Source organism: Primulina tabacum, chromosome 1, assembly GCF_025594145.1.
Source record: "Primulina tabacum isolate GXHZ01 chromosome 1, ASM2559414v2, whole genome shotgun sequence".
NCBI lineage: Eukaryota > Viridiplantae > Streptophyta > Magnoliopsida > Lamiales > Gesneriaceae > Primulina > Primulina tabacum.
The window spans coordinates 33,489,021-33,511,090 of NC_134550.1; the positions used below are offsets into that span (position 1 = coordinate 33,489,021).

General features: G+C 35.3%; 1 pseudogene; it reads right to left on the reverse strand.

Moving 5' to 3' along the window:
- Window positions 1-21,240, reverse strand: part of LOC142507971 (uncharacterized) — a 35,240-nt pseudogene extending 14,000 nt beyond the window's left edge.
- Between the last annotated feature and the right edge of the window lie 830 nt (window positions 21,241-22,070).

Sequence of the window (22,070 nt, forward strand, 5' to 3'; positions counted from 1 at the left end):
TCCCAATGCACGACATTGATTGTATTGTTGGCATGGATATCTTGACAACAAATCGAGCTACTGTTGATTGTTTTCATGGAGTGGTTCGATTTCGACCTGTTGATGGACCCAAGTGAAATTTTTATGGTAAGGGTTCCCAAGCTAAAATTCCATTGGTATCCTCTCTGGAAATGTCTCGACTTTTGACTAGCGGAGATGAGGGTTATCTTATCTACACCGTTGATGTCTCGAAAAAAGAGCCATCTTTATCTGATATTCTTGTTGCGAAAGATTTCCCGGATGTATTTCCCGATGAGATTCTTGATTTTCCTCCTCATCGAGAAGTTGAGTTTAGTATTGATCTTGTACCGGGGACTGTGCCTATTTCTAAAGCTCCTTATCACATGGCCCCATTAGAATTGAAAGAACTAAAAGAATAATTACAGGATATTCTCGATAAGGGATATATTCGACCGAGTGTATCACCTTGCGGATAACCAGTTTTATTTGTTCGAAAAAAAGATGATACTATGCGAATGTGTATTGACTATAGACAATTGAATCGGGCTACTGTGAAAAACAAGTACCCACTTCCTCGTATTGATGATTTATTTGATCAGCTTCAGGGTACTTCTGTATACTGGAAGATTGATCTTCGTTCTGGTTATCATCAAGTACGAGTTCGAGAAGAAGATGTACCTAAGACTGCTTTTCGTACCAGGTATGGCCACTTTGAGTTCTTGGTTGTCTTTCGGTCTCACAAATACTCCTGCTGTTTTTATGGATCTAATGAATCGTGTCTTCGAAGATTTTCTTGACCGATTCGTTATTGTATTTATCGATGATATTCTTGTATATTCGAAATCTAAAAAGGAGCATGCTGAACATTTGAGACTGGTACTTCATACTCTTCATACTTAGCCATTTATATGCTAAATTGTCCAAATGCGAATTCTGGATGGACAAAGTAGTATTTTTGGGCCATGTTATTTCGAAACATGGAATATCTGTTAATCCTACTAAGGTCAAAGTTGTATTGAATTGGCCGAGACCTAAAAATATTCCTGAGATACGTAGCTTCATGGGTTTGGCTGGTTATTATCGTCGCTTTATTGAAGGGTTTTCGAAGATAGCTAAACCTTTTACTCAACTGACACAGAAGAATCAAAGATTCATTTGGTCTGATGAATGTAAATCTAGTTTTCTTGAATTGAAGACGAGATTGACCACATCACCTATGCTTACTATTCCCTCAGGAACCGGAGGATTTGTAGTATGTACAGATGCATCTGGTAGAGAGGTTAGGCTGTGTTTTGATGCAAAATGGCAAGGTGATTGCTTATGCGTCTCATCAATTAAAATCTCATGAAACACGTTATCCTGTTCATGATCTTGAATTGGCCGCCATTGTGTTTGCACTGAAGATTTGGCACCATTATTTATACGGAGAAAAGTTTGTTATTTATTCAGACCATAAGAGTCTGAAATATCTCTTTTCTCAATCTGATTTGAATATGAGGCAACGCAGGTGGATGGATCTCCTGAAGGACTTTGATTGTGATATTCAATATCACCCTGGATCGGAAATGTTACTGCGTATGCCCTTAGCCGTAAATTCATGATTCTGTTTTAGCTTCTGTCAATGTCGCCAAAGTACACGGCGATATATGTACTTCTGGTTGGACTTTTCACTAGAATTAGAATTCTGTCATTGTCTCAGCATTGCAAATTGAGCCGAACTTGATATCAAAGATACGAAAGACCCAACGAAGCGATGCTCAGATCCAAAAAGTCAAAAGAACTTGTATCTGCAGGAAATCAGTTTGGATTTCAGATTTCTTTGATGGTTCCTTACGACTTAATGGTCGGTTATTAGTTCCTGATAATTCTTATTTGAAATCTGCCCTTTTTCGAGAAGCACATTGTAAAAAATACAGTGTTGCGACTTTGATTGTTTCACTCCCAAGAGCAGGTTGTCAACAAGTAGTATAATTCGGTGAGTCCGAATATCGTATCCACAGGGAAGCTAAGGTAATTACAAGTCCACTACAATGTCTTTTTGTTTTTGTTTTTGTTTTTTTTTCTTTAATGGTTTGAATCTTTAATTGGTAATTTTTAATTGTTCAAATTTTAATTTAAGTAGTTGAGATTAAAGGATCCACTCTTGGTATTTTAATAAAGTTAACATTAATGAACATTATTGAAATCCACTTAATAAAAAGGTTCAAATATATATTAAATAATCATACTTTTATTATGTTATATATTATTATCCTATAAGTATATAATATATACCAAAACTTGTAAATGTTGTCAAGTATTTATTGTGCTATATATATATTTGTAAACACTAAATCAAGGTTTTCACTTTAAATGGTTGGTAAAACCAAACAAACATTTAAATGGTACCAAGAAATTAATACTATGATAATAATAAATAATAAATCAAGGCATCCACTTTAAATGGTTGGTAAAACCAAACAAACATTTAAATGGTACCAAGATATTAATATTATGATATAATCATATAATAAATCAAGGCATCCACTTTAAATGATTGGTAATACCAAACTAACATCTAAATGGTTCCAAGAATTTAGTGTAACATATAGCAACAATAAATCAAAACTCCCACTTATAAGCTGGGTATAATAATACTTAAAGAAATAAAAATAACATAAACAATAAATAATGATTAAATAATATAAAACATAGACTCTTACCTTTTAATAACCTTATTATCATGCCAAGAGTTTCACCTTTTCATCTCAACTTTGGGAAGTTAGCTACTCATTATTCAAAGTGTAAAACTTTGAATATGAATTTAACATGCTAATTATATTTAAATGAAGAAATAAAGGGAAAACAAAGAGAGAAATATTATGAACTCAAAGGTTTGTTCATAAAAATGAGGGATATCTCAATACATTACAATGCACCCCTATTTATAGCCAAATTTGGGGAGACAACCACAAATAAAATATTATTTTTTACACATAAATCTTCATTGGTGTTCCAAGAAATTAATATTTTAATACACATCACTTTTGAAAATCTTCCCATCTGAATTTTCTTTCTCCACATAAAATAAAACATGTAGATATCTGAGTTGTTTGAATTGGGGTATTTTTTTTTAACCATTTGACTAAGTAAATTGAGAGATATGGTCAAAATACTAGAGCATGGTAAAACTGCAACTTCTTTGGTAACTTTAATTGTTGCTTAATTTGATCCCACTTGTGAGAAGATTTTTATCTCATGCTTGCCACCAATATTGTAGATATTAACGTCAACTTTCTACAGGTCCAAGAATCATGATAATCCCATTTGCAACGCCAAGTTTATTCTTGTTTTATCGAACCTGTAAAAAATAGTAAAAAATTCTAATTACACAACAACTTATATTTTATACAATTTATTATAAAACATATAATATTTAAACATTTAATAAAACAAAAACTATATATTTATATTATAAAACATTTAATTAATATACACTTTTTTATCTTTATCACACTTCCCAACCAGCTTATTGCTAGTTCCTAGCAATTTAAGCGTTAATAGCAACACAAAACATATTGATTAATTTAAATAGAAATGTAAACAGAACTATCCAAGTATTTAAATTAAATTTGAAAAATTGTCAAAATAATATCAAGATCATTATAATTATAATTTATGAAATAATATGAACTGATCAATTCAAAGCTTATTTTCAAGTAGTTAAATGTACATGGCCTTCAGAAATTCCTACTAAGAGTCTCAACTCCATATCCTCACAGGTTAATAAGTGTTTCAATTTATGGGAATGATTTCTCTCATGGTGTTGGAATACAGATAAATGCTCAGGAAAATGGTTTACAGAATGCAGACAGACAAACGAGCCAAACTAATCAAAAGATAGGAAATCCATAGATTCAAAATCCAGTTGTTCTTATTATATATTTTTTTCCTTATTTTTTTTACATCATGGAATCAGACTAAGTTTATGCTTCTTGACCACATATTTATTTAATTTGTACAATGTATTTCTCTCTTTCTTTCTTTTTTTTTCCTTTTTTTATTTGTATTTTTATGAGAGATAAATGAGTCGCAGCATATAACTTAGAAATTACATAAATCTTCAAATTTTTTTTTTTAAGGAAATATCAATTTTTTTTTTCAAAATAAGAACACAAGATCTAAACAATAGATAGCCTCTCTGATGATCAATAAAGGCTCGCAAGCTGTTTTCTCAATCCTCTCCACTCGCTCACAAAATATGTGTGAGTTTAAAAAATTTAGGCACTCTTATCAGGTATATCTTGGGCCATATACTTTAATAACTGATTTTATTACAATGGTTAATCATTCAAAAAGATTTCATAAATCATATTTTTATAGTGATCAAAATATTAAAATTGACTTTTTTTTTCAAATAAAAATTTAAATATCCTTAGATAGATTATTACAATTTCTAATCTAAACCTTTTAAACATGTAATGTATGATATTCTTGCAAAAATTACTAAGATACAAACAATAAACATGTTTTTATTTTAAAATAATTTTACATAATTTTATTTTAAAATAATTTTTTTAATTATTTTTTTTTAATTTTTAAGTTTGTTCTCCCCCAATAAGAATATGACATTGTCCCTAATGTCAAAATAACTATTAATAAAGAGTACATAATGAAAGAGATATCACCTGGAATTTTATTGAAGATAACAAACTGAAACAAACGCAAACCAATCCACGATTTTTGAATCAATGATCCAACTTTCTTTTCTTACTGCTTGATTGCGACCAATTGATATTTGTTATCATCGGATCAGGCTTATGAACAAAAGCTTCCAAATCATCAATTAATTGGTCGGCAGTCGAAGCACAAATGAGCATCCGTCGTGAATTTTCTGAAATGAAATTCTGTTCCACAGCTTTATCAAGAAATGTCAACAAACTGTCATAATAATTATTGATATTCAACAAGCCCACAGGTTTATCATGGATATTAAGTTGTGCCCAAGAAACAGTGTGAAAAATTTCTTCTAATGTACCAAAACCACCTGGTAGTGCGATAAAAGCATCAAAATTTTCAATCATTTTGGTGATTCTTTCATACATAGAAGAAACTTTTAATTCCTCCCCAATCGTAACACCTGTAATATTTCCTTCAGCTAAAGCTGTAGGAATAATACCTAAAACCTGACTACCTCCAAGATGAGCAGATGTTGAAACAGATCCCATTAACCCAATATTACCTCTCCCATATACCAAGTGAATTTTTCTCTTAGCCAATATCTTTCCAAGATTATTCGCTGCTTCTACAAATACTTCATTTTTTCCAGAAATCGACCTACAAAATACACAAATATTTTTCAATGTTTGTGCAGAGGATCCAACCATGTTTTTACTTTCTTTTTGGTCTGCGAAAATAGAGAAAAAGATGAGAGATTTTATAGGGGTAATATATTATCATGACAAAATTATGGGTCATAGCTGTAAGCAGAATAATCAGAATAAACAGTAAAAATAATAATGACACACATGCATATAAACAGTAGTGTGATTGTGGCTCACAATTTTCCTCTGATTTTACGTCCAGAAACGGCTTCAACGCCTTCTATGAGTCGAGGATATGCTTCCCATCCAATTTTCTTATAAATTGGCAAACATGGTCTTTTTTAGTCGGATTCCCAAGACTATGACGCTCATCTTGAAATTGTTTCTGTAATAGCCAAACTTGGTGTACGGTACGGTTTAAGTTTTCGTATGTTTATTGACTACTTGGTCAAGTTTAAGTATAGTTTGGATGTTCAGAGTTTCGATTTAGGATTTATAGTATGGTTGGTTATAGATGATGTGTAGTGATATTGTAGCGGCGTTACGATTAAATTCATGATAATTCGTAAGTTGAGCCAATTTGTATGAGGCCTAATTGGAGTGATTAGATAAGACATAGAGGTTTAACTTTCTTGTTTTGGGTTTTGTTCAAATCATTGTGGAAGATAAGCCAAAAGCGCCCCGAAGTTTGTCGTGTGTATCGTCGTTCCTCCAGTGACACATGTTGGAAGATTGAGCATAAATTTTTACTCAGACCTCCAAATGATCTGAAATTTGGAGAGATTCAAGGAAAGCCATAGACTTTGTAATTTACAACTTTTTCTAATTCGGAAGGGAAGAGGCGTTTCTGAAGCAATCTTTAGCGTGGAGGAGCGCAGAGCGGCGCCCGAGCGGTAATTTATGACCGCCCGAGCACCACTACTTCTGGAACTTTGGGCTTTGGGCAGAATCGTCGGCGCCCGAGCGGTAATTTATGACCGCCCGAGCGCCCAGCACAGTATAAACGTGTTTTGTCGATTTTTAGAGCTTTAATAGAAGTGTTGGCTTCATTTCTTTTATTTTTTTTCTCTTCTTTTCGGTTCTTCATCTAAGGGAGACCTAGTGTTCTTAATTTCTTTCTTTTGTTCTCTTTGATTTTAGCTTCTTGTTGGTTGTTTGTGGTGAGAGCAAGGTTCTTGAGGGTTCGAAGAGCTAAGGTAAGCTTCTGGTTTAGTTTGTTTTTGATTATGGTGTTGGAGATGATATGGGTTTGGTGATGGTGTTAATTTTATGGGTTTATTGGTATTGTTGTTGGATTATTGAGCTGTTGATGGTGTTATATATGATTTATTGTGTAGGTTGTGTACCAAGGGTTTATGTTGAAGGTGTTCTTGTGGGTTGTAAGTGGAATCTCATTCTTGTGCTCACATGATAGTATATGTATTATTTTTCAATGGTTTTAACATGTTATTCCCTTCCATTTGATCCATATTAGGTATTGAATTACTTGATTGTATATTTGAGACAATTGAATGTCTCAATTGTGAAAAAGGGAATACAAGAGAAAAGAGTTTACAAAGTGTTTGATTAAATGCCCCAAAGAGAGTTTAAAATGATTTTTGGATTGATAGATACATAGTCATAGATTGCATGCAATTAGTTGATCAACGACCATAGGCTTATATCCCTCAGAGTTATCGGTTTATATCAATGGGATATAGGTACAGAGACAGAGATACTATATAGATATCAATCCAACAGAAAAAAGAGAAATACCATCTTATTGTTATATTTTTGCTATGTTATTCATGATTCAGAGTTGATGGTATTTAATGTTTTTTTTAAAGCCATGTTTTACAGAGTATGCTATGTACATTGCTATGTAAGAGTTCCACTTGCTGAGTTTTACACTCATTTCAGTTATTCATGTGATGCAGATAAGAGCGACGAACCAGGACGTTGATTGAAGCCGGGGTCACATGCATATAGAGATGGAAGGAAGTGGAAGATTATTTTGTTATACATGATCAAAATGATATTTTGTATTTTGACGCAACACTTTTTGGATCATGTATATTCTTTTGATGGTATATATATTGGAAATGTATTTTGAATCCTTCCTCTCTTTAAAGAAAAATTTTAAATTCATTCCGCTGCTATTTTATTAAAATCGGTCAGAGGTGTCACATTTAGTTGTATCAGAGCACTGTTCTTCTGACCAATGCATATGACTTCATCTACTTTCAACGGTCCGGGTATGTCTTCTTCTACATCTATTCATTGTTATCTATTGATATGTATTGTGTGAGCACATTGTAGGAATAGATGCCTCCTAAGAGAAAGGCTGCAGAGGGTGAGGATAGTTCTTCCTCTAGAGTTGTCGATGAGTTCGGCAAGTTGTTGAAAGAGCAAGCCAAGGTCCATAGTGAGCAGATCCAACAGTTGCTACGTATGCAAAGTACATGTCAAGGTAGAGGACAGGGTAGAGGCCAAGTGGTTCAGGTAGTGGGAACCGATGGGATCTTTACTGCTTTCAAGAGAATGGATCCGCCGGAATTTGCAGGAAGCACTGATCCGTTGATGGCCGTAGAATGGGTCAAGGCACTTGAGGCTATTTTTGATCATCTCAACTATGGGGACAAAGACAGAATCAGTTGTGCAGTGTTCATGTTAGTCAAGGCAGCACGCATTTGGTGGAATGCTACCAAGGTTAGTGTGGATATTTCGGCATTGAAGTGGCAAGAGTTCACTGATCTTTTCTATGACAAGTACTTCCCAGACTGCACTTCGAGCTAGGAAGGTGACAGAGTTCTTCGAGCTTCGACAGGGAGGTTTGAATGTCGATGAGTATATTCTGAAGTTCGAGGAGGGCTGTCTGTTTGCCCCGTATATTGCTTCCAACGACAAGGATAAAGGTGCTCATTTCATTAGAGGCCTTCGAGCAGAGATCCGGAGAGACATCAACATGTCGAAAGCCGTGACATTCAAGGAGATTGTGGCTAAGGCCTTGTTGGCCGAATAATATGAGAAAGACATTGCAATAGAGAGACAGGAGAGACAGCAGGTCATTGCTCAGAGAGGCCAGGGTTCGAATCAAAGAGGAAAGGATCGTTTCAAGGGGAAGGGCAAGTTAGAGCCGAGTCCTAAACCACCAGCAGTTCCATTTGATCCCGAGAAGCCTTTGTGTCCCAAGTGCAGTAGACATCATCGGGGAGAGTGCAGATTTGGTACTCATACTTGCTATCGATGTGGCACTGCAGGCCATATTGCCATAGACTGTCCAAGAGGAGCGAGTAAAGAGAAGGTGCAGGGACGCATCTTCACCATGACGAAGGAAGGTATAAACCATGATTCTTCAGTGATCTCTAGCACTATTTTAATTTCAGGCAGAGTAGCTACGACATTGATTGATACAGGTGCTACTCATTCTTTTATGTCTGAACTATTTTCGAGATCTTTGGGATAGTTCCTTCTGTTCTTCCCCTCCAGTTTAATGTTGTATTGCCTTCGGGGGATGTGTTGTGCCCGACATCTATTGTGTATGCGTGCTCTGTTCAAATTAATGAGCGAGTGGTTTATGCCGACTTGATTGTTATCCCGATGGTTGCGTTTGATATTATACTTGGCATGGATTGGCTATCAACCTATCGTGCAGTGATTGATTGCGTTGCTAAGACGGTGAAATTTGCAAATGATGGCAATAAGGAAGGTATGCTCGCAGTGCAGGTACTTCGCTGGTCCTTCCTTTTATTTCGTGTCTTGAGGCTAAGAAGTTGTTGTTTAGAGGTTGTGATGGGGTTTTGGCTTCGATTGTTGATGTGGATAAAATTGTGAAGTTGAATATTGATGATATTGATGTTGTGAGAGAGTTCTCTGATGTTTTTGAGGATGATGTGCCAGGTTTACCGCCGGACAGAGATGTGGAGTTTGTGATTGACCTAGTTCCAGGTACGGTTCCTATTTCCAAGGCTCCGTACAGAATGGCCCCTACAGAGATGAAGGAGTTGAAGACGCAGTTGCAGGATCTTTTGGATAAAGGTTACATTCGGCCGAGTTCTTCGCCTTGGGGAGCTCCGGTTCTATTTGTCAAGAAGAAAGATGGGACTTTGCGGCTGTGTATTGATTATAGAGAGATCAACAAGGTGACTATCATGAATAAATATCCGTTACCACGGATAGATGACTTGTTTGATCAGCTGCAAGGAGCTACCGTGTTTTCGAAGATTGATCTGCGATCTGGCTATTATAAGTTGAAGGTTAGGGAGTCTGATATCCCTAAGATGGCGTTTCGGACCAGGTACGGTCATTATGAGTTCCTTGTGATGTCTTTTGGTCTGACTAATGCTCCTTCAGTCTTCATGGATCTGATGAACCGAGTGTTCAAGCCGTATTTGGATAGCTTTGTCATTGTTTTCATCGATGACATATTGATTTATTCCAAGACCAGAGAGCTTCATTCAGAGCACCTCAGAGTTGTTCTTCAGTTGTTGAGAGAGAAGCGGTTGTATGCTAAGTTGAAGAAATGTGAGCTCTGGTTGAAGCAGATTTCTTTCTTAGGCCATGTTGTCTCGAAGGATGGTATAGCGGTTGATCCAATGAAAATCGAGGCGATTCAGAAATGGCCTATCCCTACCACTGTATCAGAGGTACGCGGTTTTCTCGGTTTGGCGGGTTATTATCGTCGTTTTATTTCAGATTTCTCCAAGATTGCCCTGCCGTTAACCAATCTGACGAGGAAGACTGTGAAGTTTGAGTGGTCCAATGATTGCCAAAGTGGATTTCAAGAGTTGAAAGATAGATTGACGACAGCTCCGGTACTTGTATTGCCCAGTGGTTCAGAGGACTTTGTTGTTTATACTGACGCGTCGAAGAAAGGTCTTGGTGCAGTGCTGATGCAACGTGGAAAGGTTATAGCCTATGCTTCTCGCCAGTTGAAGGACTACGAGAAGAATTATCCTACGCACGATTTGGTGCTGGCAGCTGTGGTTTTCGCCCTGAAAATCTGGAGACATTACTTATATGGTGAAAAGTGTGAAATTTTCACGGATCACAAGAGTTTGAAGTATTTTTTTTCTCAGAAAGAACTCAATATGCGACAGAGGCGGTGGTTAGAGCTTGTCAAAGACTATGATGTGACTATTAGTTACCACCCAGGAAAGGCAAATGTTGTAGCAGATGCATTGAGCCGTAAGTCGAGTTCTTCTTTGAGTTCTATGATTCAAAAGCCGTTGTTGTTAGAATTGCAGAGAGAGAAGATAGTGGTGATTCCAGGGACCATTGCTCGTTTGTCAGCGTTGGTTATTCGGGCTACATTGACTTACAGGATCCGTAGAGAGCAGGTCAATGATTTACAGTTGACAGAGGAGAGAGGTAATTCAGAGTTTGGGTTGAATGGAGATGGTTTAGTGACTTTTAGAGGCCGTTTTTGTGTTCCTACTGGTGATGATATTCGTAGAGACGTCTTGACAGAGGCTCATACCGCGCCATATTCGATACATCCAGGTGGTACCAAGATGTATCAGGATCTTCGTAGACTCTATTGGTGGCCAGGTATGAAGAAATATATAGCCATGTTTATTTCTCAGTGTCTAACTTGTCAGCAGGTGAAGATCGAGCACCAGAGACCTGCTGGGACATTGCTATCATTGCCGATTCCTCAATGGAAATGGGAGCATATTACGATGGACTTCGTGACTGGTCTTCCCAGAACGCAGAAAGATTTTAACTCTATTTGGGTTATTGTTGATCGGTTGACCAAGTCAGCGCATTTTCTTCCAGTCAAGACGACGTATTCTATGAACCAGTATGCCGAAGAGTACATAGCAGAGATTGTTAGACTTCATGGTGTACCTGTGTCGATCGAGTCTGATCGTGACCCTAGATTTACTTCAGAGTTTTGGAAGAGTTTGCACAGAGCTATGGGTTCACGGTTAGCATTTAGTACACATATCACCCAAGAGCGACGGTCAATCAGAGAGAGTTATTCAGATTTTAGAGGATATGCTCAGAGCTTGTACTATTGATTATTCAGGTAGCTGGGATTCCAAATTGCCTCTGGTTGAGTTCACGTACAATAATAGCTACCAAGCGACGATTGGCATGGCACCGTATGAAGCACTTTATGGCAGGAAGTGTAGATCTCCCTTGTATTGGGATGAGATTGGTGAGAGGAAGATGTTGGGTCCAGAGTTGGTCCAACAGACAGCTGATGTTGTTGCTGTTATTCGAGAGAGGATGAAGACAGCGCAGTCGAGACAGAAGAGTTATGCTGATGTGCGTCGTAGACCGTTGCAGTTTGAGGTTGGCGACCATGTGTTCTTGAAGATAGCACCTCTCAAGGGTGTGATGCGGTTTGGCAAGAAGGGAAAGTTGAGTCCGAGATTTATTGGCCCATTTGAAATCTTGGATAGAGTTGGTGATCAAGTTTACAGGTTAGCCCTACCGCCAGATCTTGACAAAGTTCATAATGCTTTTCATGTTTCGATACTCAGGAAGTATATTGCGAATCCTTCCCATGTTCTTCGTCACGAGCCATTGGATTTGACTGCCGAATTTGACATACCAAGAGATTCCGGTCCAGATTCTGGATCGCAAAGTTAAAGTGTTGAGAAACAAAGAGATTGGCATTGTTAAAGTCCTTTGGAGGAATCATTTGATCGAAGAAGCCACGTGGGAACCAGAGGATGAGATGAAAGAGAAGTATCCCGAGTTGTTTGCGTAGTGACGTTAATTTCGGGGACGAAATTCCTTTAAGGAGGGGAGATTGTAATAGCCAAACTTGGTGTACGGCACGGTTTAAGTTTTCGTATGTTTATTGACTACTTGGTCAAGTTTAAGTAAAGTTTGGATGTTCAGAGTTTCGATTTAGGATTTATAGTATGGTTGGTTATAGATTATGTGTACTGCTATTGTAGCGGCGTTACGATTAAAATCATGATAATTCGTATGTTGAGCCAATTGGTATGAGGCCAATTGGAGTGATTAGATAAGATATAGAGGTGTAACTTTCTTGTTTTGGGTTTTGTTCAAATCATTGTGGAAGATAAGCTAAAAGCGCCCCGAAGTTTGTCGTGTGTATCGTCATTCCTCCAGTGACACATGTTGGGAGATTGAGCATAACGTTTTACTCAGACCTCTAAATGATCTGAAATTTGGAGAGATTCAAGGAAAGGACATAGGGCTACAACTTTGTAGTTTACAACTTTTTCTAATTCGGAAGGGCAGAGGCGTTTCTGAAGCTGATTTTTAGCGTGGCGGAGCGCAGAGCGGCGCCCGAGCGGTAATTTATGACCGCCCGAGCGCCCCTACTTCTGGAACTTTGGGTTTTGGGCAGAATCGTCGGCGCCCGAGCGGTAATTTATGACCACCCGAGCGCCCAGCACAGTATAAACGTGTTTTGTCGATTTTTAGTGCTTTAATAGAAGTGTTGGCTTCATTTCTCTCATTTTTTTTTCTCTTCTTCTCGGTTCTTCATCTAAGGGAGACCTAGGGTTCTTAATTTCTTTCTTTTGTTCTCTTTGATTTTAGCTTCTTGTTGGTTGTTTGTGGTGAGAGCAAGGTTCTTGAGGGTTCAAAGAGCTAAGGTAAGCTTCTGGTTTAGTTTGTTTTTTATTATGGTGTTGGAGATGATATGGGTTTGGTGATGGTGTTAATTTTATGGGTTTATTGGTATTGTTGTTGGATTATTGAGATGTGATGGTGTTATATATGATTTATTGTGTAGGTTGTGTACCAAAGGTTTATGTTGAAGGTGTTCTTGTTGGTTGTAAGTGGAATCTCATTCTTGTGCTCACATGATAGTATATGTATTGTGTTTCAATGGTTTTAACATGTTATTCCCTTCCATTTGATCCATATTAGGTATTGAATTACTTGATTGTATATTTGAGACAATTGAATGTCTCAATTGTGTAAAAGAGAATACAAGAGAAAAGAGTTTACAAAGTGTTTGATTAAATGCCCCAAAGAGAGTTTAAAATGATTTATGGATTGATAGATACATAGTCATAGATTGCATGCAATTAGTTGATCAACGACCATAGGCTTATATCCCTCAGAGTTATCGGTTTATATCGATGGGATATAGGTACAGAGACAGAGATACAATATTAGATATCAATCCAACAGAGCAAAGTAAGATACCATCTTATTGTTATATTATTGCTATGTTATTCATGATTCAGAGTTGATGATATTTAATGTTTTTTTTTAAGCCATGTTTTACAGAGTATGCTATGTACATTGCTATGTAAGAGTTCCACTTGCTGAGTTTTACACTCATTTCTATTAATCATGTGATGCAGATAAGAGCGACGAACCAGGACGTTGATTGAAGCCGGGGTCATATGCATATAGAGATGGAAGGAAGTGGAAGATTATTTTGTTATACATGATCAAAATGATATTTTGTATTTTGACGCAACACTTTTTGGATCATGTATATTCTTTTGATGGTGTATATATTGGAAATGTATTTTGAATCCTTCCTCCCTTTAAAGAAAAATTTTAAATTCATTCCGCTGCTATTTTATTAAAATCGGTCAGAGGTGTCACAGTTTCCATAAACGAAGAAGTTCAATTTGCACATGTCCACTAGAATGCGTCTCAAGAGTCAATAAGATGTTATCTAAAGACTCCTTACTCAGCCCATTTTTAATGAAACCAATTTTATTTTCTCTGTTATCGGAAACACATCCCAAAGATCTGCATCGTTTGTCACAAGTCCATCTTGCACACTTATGACAAACCCCTAACCTTTTGGCCCTTTGTTTTTTCGCATAAATGCTTTTTCCTAATCCAGACAAATATCGAATGAGCAATGATTGTGGAACTTCTCCTCCTAATCGGACCTTATCTTCTATTACAAGACGAATATCTTCTGGAATTCCTTTTTGCATTAACAATCTCAATCTTTCACACCTACCTGCATTAATTTTTCTTAGAACATTTTCAGAAATAGAAGGAAAATATTTACAAATTTTTGAGAAATTATTTTTTTTTATTTTGTATCAGCAATTGTGGGAAACTGATTTAACCGACTATGAGAGTCACGGAGTACCGTTATCCGTCATTTAACCGGGAAAATAAAAAGATTAAGGAAACCTGAAATAAAAACAAACAAAATTAAATGCAACATAAAAATTTAAGGATCAGAAAGGGAAATAAACTCTTCCTGAAAGATTTCATTTTCCAAAAATGGTTAAAGTTTTTGTCCATTCACTTTAAAAACATCACCATTTTTAGGATTTTCAATATCCACAGCTCCATAAGGATACACATGCTTTACAACATATGGGCCTGTCCATCTTGATCGTAACTTTCCTGGGAATATGTGAAGTCGAGAATTTTAAAGCAAAACTTTTTTACCAATCTCAAAAGATTTTTTAAGAATTGTTTTATCATGAAATGATTTGATTTTTGCTTTATAAATCCTTGAATTCTCATACGCATCATTTCTTAGTTCATCAAGTTCATTAAGTTGCAATTTGGGCAATTTGTTGCAATCATCCATGCTTGAATTAAAAGTTTTGATCGTCCAATAAGCTTTATGTTCCAATTCCACAGGCAAATGACAATGTTTTCCGTAAACCAACCTATAGGGAGACATATTCAATGATGTTTTAAAAGCTGTTCGATATGCCGAAAGTGCATCATTAAGTCGCAGAGACCAATCTTTTCTATTTGAGTTAACAGTTTTTTCCAAAATTTTTTTTATCTCCCTATTAGCTAATTCAACTTGTCCATTTGTTTGAGGATGATAAATAGTAGTTACTTTGTGAGTAATACCTTATTTTTTCATTAATGAAGCAAATGGTTTATTAACAAAGTGAGTTCCCCCATCACTTATCATGGCTCGAGGAATTCCAAATCTACTAAAAATATTTTCTTTCAAAAATTTGATGACGATTTTATGATCATTTGTTCGACATGGAATTGCCTCTATCCATTTGGAAACATAATCAACTGCAACTAAAATATACAAGTATCAAACGACGGTGAAAAAGATCCCATAAAATCAATTCCCCAACAGTCAAAGATTTTAATTTCAATGATAGGATTCAAAGACATCATGTTTTTTTTGAAATCGCACACAATTTTTGACAATTTTCACAGATCTTAAAGATTTCGTGGGTGTCTTTAAACAAAGTGGGCCAATAAAATCCATACTGCAAGATTTTTGCAGCTGTTTTCTTTGAAGAAAAATGTCCTCCGCATGCTTCTGAATGAAAAAATTTAATGACACTACTTACCTCATTGTCGGATATGCAACGTCGAAAAATTTGATCTGGACAATACTTGAACAGATACGGATCATCCCAATAAAAGTTTTTTACCTCATTCAAAAATTTTCTTTTATCTTGGGAACTCCATTGCGGTGGCATTTTTCCTGTCACAAGAAAATTTACTATGTTAGCGAACCAAGGTGTAATAGTAACTGAAAATAGATGTTCATCAGGAAAATTATCGTTAATTGGTGTCATTTCACAAGATGATCCTGTTACTAGTCTCGATAAATGATCGGCTACGACATTCTCAGTTCCTTTTTTATCTTTGATCACAATGTCAAATTCTTGGAGCAACAACATCCATCGTATCAGTCGTGGCTTTGCATCCTATTTGGTCAACAAATATCTAATAGCAGAATGATCAGTAAACACAATAGTCGTTGATCCAATCAAATAAGAACGAAATTTATCTAATGCAAATATTACAACAAGTAGTTCTTTTTCAGTTGTGGAGTAATTCATTTGAGCATTGTTTAAAGTTCTACTTGCATAATATATCACGTAATGCTTACAGTTTCTTCTTTGACCCAGTACTGCACCTACTGCATAATCACTCGCATCGCACATGATTTAAAATGGTAAAGACCAATCATGAGGTTGCATGATAGGAGCTGATGCTAAATGTCGAATGATTTTATCAAAAGCATTTTGACAGTCTTGAGTCCACTCAAATGCAGTGTCTTTTGTTAAGAGGTTACAAATGTGTTTACAGATTGAACTAAAGTCCTTTATAAACCTCCTATAAAATCCAGCATCTCCCAAAAATGAGCGAATTTCTTTAATGGATTTTGGAGGGGGTAAATTGGCAATGACATCAACTTTGGCTTTATCAACTTCAATTTCATGAGATGACACGACATGTCCCAAAACAATCCCAGAAGTAATCATGTAATGACATTTTTCCCAATTTAAAATAAGACCTTTTTCCTCGCATCTTTTTAAAACTTTTTCCATATTTTCAAGACATTTATCAAATGTATTCCCAAAAACAGTTAAATCATCCATGAAAATCTCCAAACAATTTTCAACCATATCGCTAAAAATGCTTAGCATACATCTTTGAAATGTTGCTGGGGCATTGCATAATCCAAATGGCATCCTTCTAAATGCAAATGTTCCAAAAGGACATGTGAATGTAGTTTTATCTTGATCTTCGAGTGCAATGGGAATTTGATAATAACCTGAATATCCATCAAGAAAACAGTAGTATGGATGACCTGCTACTCTTTCTAAAATTTGATCCAAAAATGGTAATGGAAAATGATCTTTTCTAGTGGCGTCATTTAATTTTCTATAATCAATACACATCCGCCAACTAGATGAGACTCGACTTGTTAACAATTCACCTTTTTCATTTTTTATCACCGTGATGCAAGATTTTTTTTGGAGCTACTTGTGTTGGGCTTACCCACTTACTATCAGAAATAGGGTAGATAATCCCAACATCAAGTAGTTTGAGAACTTCAGTTTTCACAACATCTTTCATGTGTGGATTTAATCTCCTTTGGGGTTGTTGAGATGTTTTTGCATTTTCTTCTAAGTGAATTTTGTTAGTGCAAATTAGTGGATTAATGCCCTTGAGATCTTTAGTGTCCAACCAATTGCATTTTTATGTCTTTTAAGCATATCAACTAATTTACCTTCTTGATCACTTGCTAGTTTGGAAGAAATTACTATCGGATATGTTTCATCTTCTCCAAGAAATGCATACTTCAATTCTTCTGGCAAGGGTTTTAACTCCAATATGGGTGGTTCGTCTTTGTTCTCATATTTTGCCTCAAATTCTTTCTCTGATCCTGGTAACGAGTGATACCTGATAAAATCATCAAGATCAATTTCAATATTTTCTTTAACAGTTTCAATTGAACAAATATCTAATTGATCACGAGTACTCCCTTCTTGAATGTTTTCTTCCACAAGAGTTTCAATAAGATTTTCATCTTCACTTTCATCTCCTTTGTCATGTGGTTGCTTACAAAGATTAAAACATTGAGCTCCAAGGTCATGTTATCAAATGACAACTTCATTATTCCATTCCTGAAATTTATAAGAGCATTAGAAGTTGCTAAAAATGGACGACCCAGAATTACAGGAATTGCATTACAAGCTTCGATAGGTTATGTATCTAAAACTATGAAATCGATAGGATATACAAAGTTATCAACTTGGACCAACACGTCTTCTACCATACCTCTTGGCACTTTAACAGATCTATCGGCAAGTAAAAGTGTTACCGAAGTAGATTTTAACTCGCCTAGATTAAGTTCTTGATAAACTGAATATGGAAGTAAATTCACACTAGCTCCAAGATCAAGCAAGGCTTTTTTAATCTTTCGTTCTCCAATAATACATGAAATAGTAGGAGAACCAGGGTCTTTGTATTTCAAAATATTATTATTTTGAATAATTGCACTTACTTGTTCGGCTAAAAATGCTTTCTTTTTCACATTCAATTTTCTTTTCACAGTGCACAAGTCTTTCAAAAATTTGGCATATGATGGTACCTGTTTTATTGCATCTAATAAAGGAATATTAACTTTTACTTGTTTAAAAATATCATATATATCAGAATTCAAATTTGATTTTTTTGTATTTTTCAATGCATGAGGGAATGGTGGTGACACTGTCTGTTGAACCTCCTCTTCGCAAGTTATGGGGTCCACATCCTTACCCTTTGGAGTTGATTTATCATCATCTTCACAAGGTTCAGGAATGGATTTTTCCACAACCTTACTACTTCGAAGGGTAATAACAAATTTTACCTGATCCATCGGTTGAGTTCCAGAAGTTCCAGTTTGTGAATGATGATCCTTGGGATTAGGCTGTGGTTGTGAAGGAAATTTACCTTTTTCATGAACATTAAGTGCAGATGCAAATTTAGCAAGAGTATCTTTCAAATCTGTCATGGTTTGTGCAGTTTGAGTATTGATAGACTCTTGCTTTGCAATGAAAGAATTCACTAAATCTTCCAAATTTCTTTTAGGTGGAGGAACATAAGGTGCATAATTTTGAAAATTTTGTTGAGTTTGAAAATGTGGTTGCGGAAATTGTGCAGCATTATCATTCCTCCAACTAAAATTTGGATGATTTCGCCAACCTGGATTGTAATTTTGAGAAAATTGTTCAAAATTTGGCCTTTTGAAATTGTTCAAAACATTGACTTGTTCATGGAAGACATTCTTTAAAAGAGGGCAAAGTGGGACAATCTTCTGTAAAAATATCACTTGTATCACAGATGTGACACGCAATTTCTTGAATAGCTTTTAATTGACCATTTTTTTTCAATTGAAGTGCCTCAACTTTTCTTGCCAAAGAGGTAAATCTAGCTTGGAGATCATGTTCATCTTTGAGGGTGTACATACCTCCACAATATGTGGGAGATTGAATCATGTTTGATGGTTCGATTGTACCTATAGTGTCCCAATTTTGAGCATTTTCAGCTAATGAATTGAGATACTCAATTGCCTCATTTGGATCTTTATCTTCAAATGTTCCATTACATATAAATTCAACCATTTGCCTATCTTTAGGTGTTAAGCCTTCATAAAATTGAGAAACAACTCTCCAAATTTCATAACAATGATGTGGACAAAGATTAAGCAATTCTTTGTATCTATCCCAACACTGATAAAAAGTTTCTCCTTGTTTTTGAGTGAAAGTGATGATTTGCCTTTTGAAAGAATTTGTTCTATGAGATGGAAAAAACATTTTCAAAAATTGTTGTTGCAATTCATCCCAAGTTCGAATGGATCCCGATCTAAGATTTTGTAGCCAAGTTTTAGCTTTATCTTTTAAAGAAAAAGGAAAAAGCTTAAGTCGAATGGTGTTTATGCTACAATTTAGATCATTATATGTGTTGCACACTTCTTCAAACTCTCGTAAATGCATGTATGGATTTTCAGAATCTAAGCCATGAAAATTGGGTAAAAGTTGGATAATACCAGGCTTAAAATTGAAATGAGATGCATCAGGGGGAAAAATAGACATGAAGGTGCACTAGTACGTGTAGGATTCATGTGATCTCTAAGTGTTCTTCGTCTATCATGATCATGTTGAGATTGAATTTCATCTTCATTTCCTTGGATGGGTTCTTCCGCCATGTTTTGTAAAAATAAAGGGTTATTTCGAATGATTCGACCACTAAGTGTACGTGACCAAATGCTCATGCAAATGCAAATGCAAAAGAATAAAAACACACAAAAGCAATAAAAATTCAAATAAAGAAAAATAAACTATAAACAAAATTAAATAGAATTGAAATTAAATTATACTTCCCGGCAACGGCGCCAAAAACTTGTTGCGACTTTGATTGTTGCACTCCCAAGAGCAGGTTGTCAACAAGTAGTATAATTCGGTGAGTCCGAATATCGTATCCACATGGAAGCTAAGGTAATTAAAAGTCCACTACAATGTCTTTTTATTTTTGTTTTTGTTTTTTTTTTTCTTTAATGGTTTGAATCTTTAATTGATAATTTTTAATTGTTCAAATTTTAATTTAAGTAGTTGAGATTAAAGGATCCACTCTTGGTATTTTAATAAAGTTAACATTAATGAACATTATTGAAATCCACTTAATAAAATGGTTCCAATATATATTAAATAATCATATTTTATTATGTTATGTATTATTATCTTATAAGTATATAATATATACCAAAACTTGTAAATGTTGTCAAGTATTTATTGTGCTATATATATATTTGTAAACATTAAATCAAGGTTCCCACTTTAAATGGTTGGTAAAACCAAACAAACATTTAAATGGTACCAAGAAATTAATACTATGATAATAATAAATAATAAATCAAGGCATCCACTTTAAATGGTTGGTAAAACCAAACAAACATTTGAATGGTACCAAGAAATTAATATTATGATATAATCATATAATAAATCAAGGCATCCACTTTAAATGGTTGGTAATACCAAACTAACATTTAAATTGTTCCAAGAATTTAGTGTAACATATAGCAACAATAAATCAAAACTCCCACTTATAAGTAGGTATAATAATACTTAAAGAAATAAATATAACATAAACAATAAATAATGATTAAATAATATAAAACATAGATTCTTATCTTTTAATAACCTTATTATCATGCCAATAGTTTCACCTTTTCATCTCAACTTTGGGAAGTTAGCTACTCATTATTCAAAATGTAAAACTTTGAATATGAATTTAACATGCTAATTATATTTAAATGAAGAAATAAAGGAAAAACAAAGAGAGAAATATTATGAATTCAAAGGTTTGTTCATAAAAATGAGGGATATCTCAATACATTACAATGCACCCCTATTTATAGCCAAATTTGGGGAGACAACCACAAATAAAATATTATTTTTTACACATAAATCTTCATTGGTGTTCCAAGAAATTAATATTTTAATACACATCACTTTTGAAAATCTTCCCATCTGAATTTTTTTTTCCACATAAAATAAAACATGTAGATATCTGAGTTGTTTGAATTGTGGTATTTTTTTTAACCATTTGACCAAGTAATTTGAGAGATATGGTCAAAATACTAGAGCATGGTAAAACTGTCACTCCTTTGATAACTTTATTTGTTGCTTAATTTGATCCTAATTGTGAGAGGATTTTCATCTCATGCTTGCCACCAATATTGTAGATATTAACATCAACTTTCTACAGGTCCAAGAATCATCTTAATCCTATTTGCAACGCCTAGTTTATTCTTGTTTTATCGAACCTGTAAAAAAATAGTAAAAACTTATAATTACACAACAACTTATATTTTGTACAATTTATTATAAAACATATAATATTTAAACATTTAATAAAACAAAAACTATATAATTATATTATAAAACATTTAATTAATATACAATTTTTATCTTTATCATACAGTATTCACCCTGGAGACCGAAAGATGTATTTGATATTGAGACCTCAATTCTGGTGGAGACGTATGAAAAAAGATGTAAGGCCCGAGAAATTTATCCTGTTAATCTGAAATGATTTAGTGATTAATTGATGTGATTATAGACGGAATGAATCAGACCGAGAAAGACGAGAAAAGACGCGAAATATGTGCTAGGGAGATGCCATCCGCGCACATGCGCGATCTGGTGCGCACACATGCGCGGGTTTGGCAGAAGACCCCGCGCATATGCGCGGCGTGAGGGCGCACATATGCGCGAGGTGTCAAGTAACCAAAGTAAATGTCCAGAGAAGTTGGATGGAGGCGCGCATATGCGCGGCGAGGAGGCGCGCATATGCGCGAGCTGCCGAGACACGCGCTGAGAAATTGTGTCTCGCGCATATGCGCGAGACGTGTTGCACCAAAGATAAGCCACTTTCCCTTGCATGCAATGTGTGTATATATATATCTATACATATCAATCCTTAGCCTTAAGAATGAAAAAGGAAGGGAAACGAGCTGCCGAGGAAAGCTCAAGTTCTAATTTATGATCTGGTCATTTGATTTGAAATCTGACTTCAGTATCGAGTTCCTAGCGACGACAGCTACAACGG